This window comes from Ovis aries, chromosome X, assembly GCF_016772045.2.
Source record: "Ovis aries strain OAR_USU_Benz2616 breed Rambouillet chromosome X, ARS-UI_Ramb_v3.0, whole genome shotgun sequence".
Lineage (NCBI taxonomy): Eukaryota > Metazoa > Chordata > Mammalia > Artiodactyla > Bovidae > Ovis > Ovis aries.
Window position 1 is genome coordinate 33,253,435 of NC_056080.1, and position 9,155 is coordinate 33,262,589.

At 34.7% G+C, this 9,155-nt stretch overlaps 1 non-coding gene across 1 annotated transcript; it reads left to right on the forward strand.

Moving 5' to 3' along the window:
- Positions 1-7,560: 7,560 nt before the first annotated feature.
- TRNAS-GGA (transfer RNA serine (anticodon GGA)) lies at positions 7,561-7,632 on the forward strand. Its single transcript has one exon. It is a non-coding gene; the product is annotated as a tRNA-Ser (tRNA).
- The last annotated feature ends 1,523 nt before the right edge of the window (positions 7,633-9,155 follow it).

The window sequence follows — 9,155 nt, forward strand, 5'->3', positions numbered from 1 at the left end:
GCTCATCAGCTTGTTCAGAATCTCATCTTGGTGTTGTGGCCAGGACTTCTACACTGTGATCAGAAAGTATAACTGTCCAAGACCAATATTCATGCCAGAGCACAGATGACTGGAACATAGAGGGATAATGTTTGGTTGATGCAGAATGCAGCCTTATCCATTGGCACACTTCTGGCAGGTAGAAGCTGGTGCCCAAAAGAGCGTGGGAAATTGTAAGCAAACCTGCTGATTGTTTGAAATATTTGTAAATGGAAACCTTTGTAGAAAGCTGAATTTCCTGCTAAATTGGCATGTCAGCACTTGGCCAATTTATTCTGGCTATTTGATTCCAATGTGACCCTATTCAGGAGTCTGATTTGTTGAGTAATACACCCTTAGTTGGTACTAGTCATCCTGTGCTATGAGTCTTTGTCTTATTCACCCACCATCCTCACTAGTTGTAAACTAAAACTTAAAATCATTTAAGAGTGCTGACTCTGGACCTTGATGGCTTAGATTCTACTTTTTATTCAGTCTCTTAAAAAAGATGTTACTTTAGGATTCTGACTATAAAATAAAGAAGCATAACAGTACCTGACATTAGGAATGTTGTTAGATTTAATTGAAATATAGACAATGCATTTTGTATTATATTTATCCTGATGCATAGTAAATTAATAGTTATTAGGTATCCTTCATTTTTCATATTCCTTGCAATAAACAGTATAATGTTTTGTATATGGTAGGTATTCAATATTTATTTCTCTGAGCACTGAATTTTGATTCTATCAATGTGAGAAAGACTTTTGTATGACTTAGTGTGTCTAAGAAAAGAATGCATTCTGAAAGGGGAATATTTTTAAATGCAGATGATTTTTGTTCTAAGAAACAGAATTTTTCTAGAAATACTTGAAATGGCATGATAGAAGAGTATATATTAAAAGGAAAATGCTGAGATTTGTAGCCAGAAAGCTACAGCAGCTTCTAAATGCTCTGAAAACTTACTGCCCCATACACGTGGAAGTAAGCTGATCAGCAGGCTGAGGTGATATATTTATGTGTACTTCCAGTATAGGCATATTGGTATCCCTTGTATCTTGAGTAGATTTTTTTCTTCTCAGTCTTTGATAGTTTGGAGGGAAAACAAAATAACTTCACAGTGCCGTTTTATAGTTTTATTGCTTAGGTATTTCATTCGACTTCTTCAGGCTCAGCTTCCAAAGAGTCATTCATCTAAATCAGCCTTAGGCTTCACTTATCTCCAATCCCCCCAAATCATGTTCAGACCAATGGCATAAAGCAGTGATCTCACTTTAAATTTACTTAACCTTCCATTTCAGAAGTTACAATGGGATTTTTTTTTTATTCTGCTCAAACAACCACAAATTTTAAGTTTCCTTGAGTTTGTTCTTCAGTGGAAGCCTTCAGGATGCACTTAGAAAAATCCATTACAAGTAAGAGTGGCAAGCAAAAGGGACACATTTCCTCAGCATTCATGTGTTGATATCCTGGGGCTTGCCTTGCTAAACTGTTCATGACATTCACATTTATAAAATTACTCATCACCTGAACGTGGCTTCCATTCACCTTTAGCTTTGTTTTCTCTTTAAATGTGCCTATACATAACTCTCATGAATTTTTATCAACTCCCACACATTAGTTCTAATTCATCTATTTCTTAGGAACGTCTCCATCAGAATTTAGCTGGTTAATAAGTGAGCTGAAGAAATTGCCTTAATAATTTTATTCTTGAATGCATAATTTTATGAAAATGTCAGCACCACATGAAGCATATAAGAAAGGCATATGCAGCAAAAAATTTCAATACAGTAAAATATGAACTTTTATTTTTCTTTGTGCTTAGTAGAAAAAGATACTAGTCATTCAAGTGGCAAAAAGGTCAAATAATATGACTCTAAAGAGTTTCTTAATCTAAACATAAATTGTGTAAGACAAGAAAACAGTAAAAATGTGTCCTTCCAAACAATATGAATAAGCTAAAATACTTCTCTGTGAAGCAAATTATTTTAGTAGATATTTGATATTTTTTAACTATTAAAAATTTAGTTTTTAGCTGTTTCTTGTCATCTCACCTATTTTAAAAAAAATTGAGAGAAAGCATCTGAAACAAAGTCTTTTATCTTTGCCAAAATTATTCAACAATATTATCCTGTCTTACATTTATTCAGATTAAGCAGCCAGAAAGTTGGATGTGTCCACCTGTGCATTCTAGCTATTAAAAAGTAGAAAACACTTTAAAGATCTACCGGAAGAATTCCAGTAGGAAAACAATTTTAATTCCTATATAGCCAAAATGGAATGGTAGTTACCTACACAAATCAGTAGCCAGAAATCAAGATGTGATGATTACCTTAAGAGAGAGTATGAATATTCCAGGACTGTATCTGCTGCTATGGAATAAAACTAGCAGGAAAAAAAAAAAAGCTGTTGGAAATTCAACCAGACATTGTGATGCAAACTAAAGAAGGAAGGAACAAGCTTTTCTGTGGAAACTTCCCATTCTTTACCATTATTGCTATTCGCTTAGGAAATTGGTTTTTTTGGAAATTGCTACTGAAAATTCAGTGTGCTATAGCAGACAAGCAGTGGCTGAGAAGATTTGAATCCTAGCTGCCACATTCTGGCCATTTTGTACCTAAGTTAATCATTTGTAAAATTATATATAATGGTACCAATCCAATCTACCTTAGTAAATTGTAATAAGGATCAAATGACATGTTACATATGTAGATTCTTTATAAATTATAAATTGCTATGAAAACATGACAAATTCTTACTCTGCATGGAACTTTTTCAAATATTGAATCTTAATTTTCAACTGTTTGTTCAGATGAATAATTAAGCATCAATCAAGTACACTGGGGCGTTGTGACTTTTTTGTAAATGCTTCCTTTATGATCCCCAACTTTATCTATCTTCTCTCAGACTTCTTGTGGACTTGTATATATGTCATGCTTTGGCAAATGGAATGTGAGCGGACTAGACGAAAGGAGTGGATTGAAATGTTCTTTTACATTTGGTCTTGTCTTCTTGATCTTCTGCCGTTGTCATGAAAAGAGACCAGATAGCTTGCTGGTCTCTGAAGAATTTAAGGGCGTGTGTAGCAGACCTCATCCCAATGAGTCCTGGAGCCAGGCTCAGAGGACACTACCCAAATGCCAAACAAGTCACAGATGCATAAATGAGCAATGATGCTCGTTATTAGAAGTCATGGAATAGGAAGGATTGTTAATCAAATTTATAGTGAGTATAGCTCACTCATTAGGTTGCCATATTAAAAAGTTAATATATAGAAAATCTAAATGACACACACTCTCAGAGATTTTTAAAAGACTGATGAATATCTAAATTTCTACTGGCAGGAAACAGATTGAAAAAATGTCTTTATGCCAAGAAGGGCACATTTTTCAATGTCGTCTTTAATGCAGGTCAGGAAAGATGATGGTAGATGAGGAACCTTGGAGCCAAGGCCTATAGAGAACAATGGACCGAGGAACCACTCCCAGGAAATATTATGAGGGTGTAATCAAGAGCATTCTCAATATTCGGGTAGAATAATTGAGCAACATTTGCTCAGCAGGATTTCAGAATTCTTAGACTAGCTAATGTTATGTGTCTCCCACTGACCCACTTTGGAATGTGAGCACATCCTTGTTTCACTGTTGCACATTATGGATGTTGTCTTTCAGTTCCTATGTCTCTGGATCAAGAGGAGATATGTGGAGTAGGCCTTAACCTTACCTTGATTGGAGTCAAGCTCAATCAAGACCAGTCTAGATCAGATGACCCCTCAGAAAAACCTCAGTTGCATGAGCGAGACATCAAAGCTTATTGTTATAATCCACTGAGTTTGGGGTTAGTTTGCTTTAGAGCATATTAAGAAAGCGAAATGATAGAAGCACCACTGCTGAACTAAAATTTTATAAAACTGAAAGAGTCTGATGGATTTCAAAATGTTAGCCTATTTAACATTTAACCTAGCTAACATTTAATGCTAACTTGAAAATTTATCCACAGAATAAATTAAAATTTTGTCCACAGTGGTAACATACCATGTGCTGGTGTGAAGCCTGTACCTACATTTTGAATCAAAACAGTACAGTATGTTTCAGAAACAGAGTAGTTCTTTGTATTGGGCTTTTTTAGTTCTTTCAACTTACTTACCATTGTGACTTCTCAGTCTTTCTAAAGAAATGTGATTTGCCTTTCAGTGACAAAAATAGTTTTTTTATAAGATGCATGACAATGTCATGAACAGAATGAAGAAACAGGCATCACAGAGCTATGAACACTGAATTGAAGGTTTTCTTATAACAATCCAAAAAATATTAATTGAAACTCCTACGTAATAATTAATATCAATTTCATTGAGTTAATGGTCTGAAGGAAAATAGGTATATTTATTATACTAGATAACTCAAATGTACTTTAGCACTCTGACACAAATATGATTTTTGGAATGAAAACTATACTGTAATAAACATTTCTATTTGCCATACTTATCTTTTAAATGTTAGTATAAAACAGAAACAATGCACTAAACATGTTCTCTAAATTTTCATGAATTTGCAAATTTCCCTTTGCTAACATGCGGAAAAAATAACTTCTGACTTAGTAGTTTCAGTGATGAAGCTGATATTAAATACCAGATCAAAAACAAAAATGAAACCAAAAAAAACCCCTAAAACATGAGAGTTTTGTATTTGGAAACACCTGTTCAGCACTGGAAATTAGATGTAAAATTAGCTGAACAATGCGAATTTATTACTTTGATACCTTCAACTGTCATTTTCTGAAATCTGATAGCACTCTATCAAAACACACATCTGGCAAAGATATAATTATAAGCAAAAATTAGTATTAAATAATAAAGATATGTTATCATTATGCATTAAAGAAAATTTGGTGTAATACTGGTGTATAAAACTTGACACAAACTGCAAATTTTGAAAAGTATCCAAGTTTTAAGATTCTGTAAAGAAAATATCCAAAAGAATTTAGTATTTTTTATTTTTTATTTATTTATTTATTTTTTTTAACTAGTACAGCCACTATGGAGAACAGTGTGGAGATTCCTTAAAAATTGCAAATAGAACTACCTTATGACCCAGCAATCCCACTTCTGGGCATACACACCGAGGAAACCAGAATTGAAAGAGACACATGTACCCCAATGTTCATCGCAGCACTGTTTATAATAGCCAGGACATGGAAACAACCTAGATGTCCATCAGCAGATGAATGGATAAGAAAGCTGTGGTACATATACACAATGGAGTATTACTCAGCCGTTAAAAAGAATTCATTTGAATCAGTTCTGATGAGATGGATGAAACTGGAGCCGATTGTACAGAGTGAAGTAAGCCAGAAAGAAAAACACCAATACAGTATACTAACACATATATATGGAATTTAGGAAGATGGCAATGACGACCCTGTATGCAAGACAGGGAAAGAGACACAGATGTGTATAACGGACTTTTGGACTCCGAGGGAGAGGGAGAGGGTGGGATGATTTGGGAGAATGACATTCTAACATGTATACTATCATGTGAATTGAATCGCCAGTCTATGTCTGAGGCAGGATGCAGCATGCTTGGGGCTGGTGCATGGGGATGACCCAGAAAGATGTTATGGGGAGGGAGGTGGGAGGGGGGTTCATGTTTGGGAATGCATGTAAGAATTAAAGATTTTAAAATTTAAAAAATAAAAATATATATTAAAAAAAAAAGAATTTAGTATTTTTTAAATCACCAGTTTAAAATATCAATTTTAATAGAGATAAGTTTATAATAATATTAATGAGTTCAAGATATGGCATTTTGTTGTCCAATTATTGTTTAATTATTTGGATTCAAGCATAAACATGACCAAACTTTTTTCCATCATTTAATTCTGCAAAGGCCCATCTAAAATAAATTATGTGTTTGGACTTAATAATTTTCACTGATAATAATTGTTTGTCTTAACCCCTAGAGTTAAACCCTAACCCCAGTGGAGAAATGTACATGGATCCCATCTACATGTAACACTTGTCTAGACATGAAAAGCAGGAGAGGGGTTTAAAGACACCCCAAGTGAAAGTTATATATAACAGTCCTCGATCAATTCACTGTGTCACTGAAAATAAGTTTAACTAAATCACTAGTTATGGAAAACTGAATGAAACTGGATATTTTCATTTATCAGTGATAAATACAATATATTTTTATTATATCTTCTGATAAAAACTGTAGTTTTGCTTTTATAAAGAGAAAGTTGTTATTTGGTTGGTTTCTTCCTTATATACCTAAGTCAAACAAAAAAGCTACCTAGAAAACTCAAAATAATAATATTTGTACCAATTTTTCCAGCTCTTCCAGATATGTGAGCTTCTCTCCTAGTTAATCTGAAAAAAGTCATGTTGTCATAAAAATGAAAAAGATAAGATTTCCATAAACATTTCCATTTTTTTTTATCCTTTACTACAAACCTAGATCATGGACAAATAGCTTTGGAAGCCAGAACTTTCATTTTTAAGACAGGGACCTGCTTAGATAAAAGGCACTTGACAATCAAAAGCCTGGTATTAAAAACAAAACAAAACAAAACTTGAGTTTATGCCATTTCAAAAGACTGGAGGAAGAATCAAAAAATGCTTAGAAATCTTTAGAAAGAGATTGGAGCAAGGTCCCTGAGCTGGGGAGGTGGGGAATAGTTGACACAGCAGGACTAAGTAAGACTACGGAAGATGGCAAGGATGGAATCAGGCTTGGTAGAGGAAGAGTAGATAGGAGATTGGATACAGAAAGACTATTGAAAACTATTGTTTACATCACCACTCTAATTGTAGTTACTTGTTTTATATGTTCCCATGCAAGTAAACATGAGGAGTTTAAGAGAACATTCACAGATATGATGCTTATCTAGATAAAATTAGTATGGAAAGAGACCTATGCCATTTATATATTTACTTCCTATTTCTACTACTTATGGGATATCTTTCTTTGATGAAGGTGCATAATACTTTCTGAAATTCATTTTTTTCCTGTAAATTGTGGGTAAAAAATTCATCTGGTAGAATGGTCATATAAATTAAGCAGATTATGAAATAATCCACTTTTTAAAGAAACAAATTTGGGAAGGATATGATTTACTGTGCTTCTGTCCAGGAATAAAAGTCTTGATTAAAAGTCAGAAGAGGATCATCCAGTTCACTTATTCATGTTGGATGACATTTGAATGGCATGTTTGACTAAGAGATTTATGGACAACAAAGGATATTTTTTGACTAATAAAACCTCCATTAAAGAGAAGTAGCTTAATCTTGCCTTACTTAGGAACAGCAAGAGTAAATACCTTCTAGCCAAGGGTTCATTTACCTTTACTGTTACCACTCATTAAGGAGCAACTGAGGATCCTTGACTAAAAGTTGTGTCTCTTTTATCATACACTCTTGATTACTTGTTTCTTGTCTTTTTCAACTGTGTTGTGGTGATGAATCTTCTACTCAGATATTCTATGTTATCCAGTCCTCTACTAATATATGATATGTTCTTGATATGTTTCTGTCTATGGGCTTCCCTGGTGGCTCAGAGGTTAAAGTGTCTGCCTGGAATGCAGGAGACCTGGGTTCGATCCCCAGGTTGGGAAGATCTCCTGGAGAAGGAACTGGCAACCCACTCCAGTACTCTTGCCTGGAGAATCCCATGGAGGGAGGAGCCTGGTAGGCTACAGTCCATGGGGTTGCAGAGTTGGACACGACTGAGCGACTTTACTTATTTACTTATGTGGATCTATATATTTTTTTCTTTTCTATTTTAAGAACTTGGTGCCTCATGTACACATGCTACATTCTCTAGTTCACAAGAAAAAAAAAAAAGGCAGTTTTCATGTGCTGTGCCCTCTGAAGGAATTTTAAAAATCCTTTGATAAGGAAAGCTATCATGGTCCAAAATGAAAGGTATAACCCCTTCAGCTTGAAAAGCAAACACACTTATATATTTTCTACAAAGCCAGTAACTGTTTATCCTTGGCTAGAGTAGCTGAGCTTTTGTTCCTGTTGATTTATTTTTCACCTACTATCACTCAGGCAGTTGTAAATTAAAAGTACCTATCATGGTACTTATTAAATAATAAGTGGTCAATTAACACATGTTTTCTCATAAAATTTTATAATTTTATCATTTACATTTAGGTCTGTGATCCACAGGAAATTAATTTTATGATGTTAGGAGGGGCTAAGGTTGAATGTTTTAAACATATTGATATCCAGCTGTTCCAGCAAGCTTTCTGTCATTCTTTACTTCACTGCTGGAGTGCTTTGGTGCTTTTGTCAAGAAATCAAGGACCCATACCTATGTGGGTCTTTCTCTATTCTGTTACACTGATATACTTCTAATCTTATGTCAATATTACACTGTTTTGATTGCAGAAGTTTATAGTATGTCTTTTTTTAAATTTTATTTTAATTGGAGACTAATTATTTTACAATATTGTAGGGGTTTTGCCATACATTGATATGAATCAGCCATGGGTATACATGTGTTCCCCATCCTGACCCTCCCTCCCACCTCCCTCCCCATCCCATCCCTCTGGGTCATCCCAGTGCACCAGCCCTGAGTACCCTGTCTCATGCATCGAACCTGGACTGGAGATCTGTTTCACATATGATAATATACATGTTTCAATGCTATTCTCTCAAATAATCCCACCCTCGCCTTCTGCCACAGAATCCAAAAGACTGTTCTATACATCTGTGTATCTTTTGCTGTTTTGCATACAGGGTCATTGTTACCATCTTTCTAAATTCCACATATATGTGGTAGTATACTGTATTGGTGTTTTTCTTTCTGACTTACTTCACTCTGTGTAATAGGCTCCAGTTTCATCCACCTCATTAGGACTGATTTAAATGCATTCTTTTTAATGGCTGAGTAATATTCCATTGTGTATATGTACCACAGCTTTCTTATCCATTCGTCTGCTGATGGACACCTAGGTTGCTTCCATGTCCTGGCTATTATAAATAGTCCTGTGATGAACACTGGGGTACATGTTTCTTTCAATTCTGGTTTTCTCGGTGTGTATGCCCAGAAGTGGGATTGCTGGGTCATATGGCAGTTCTATTTCCATTTTTTTAAGGAAGTGTGTCTTGAAATAAAGTACTGTAAGTT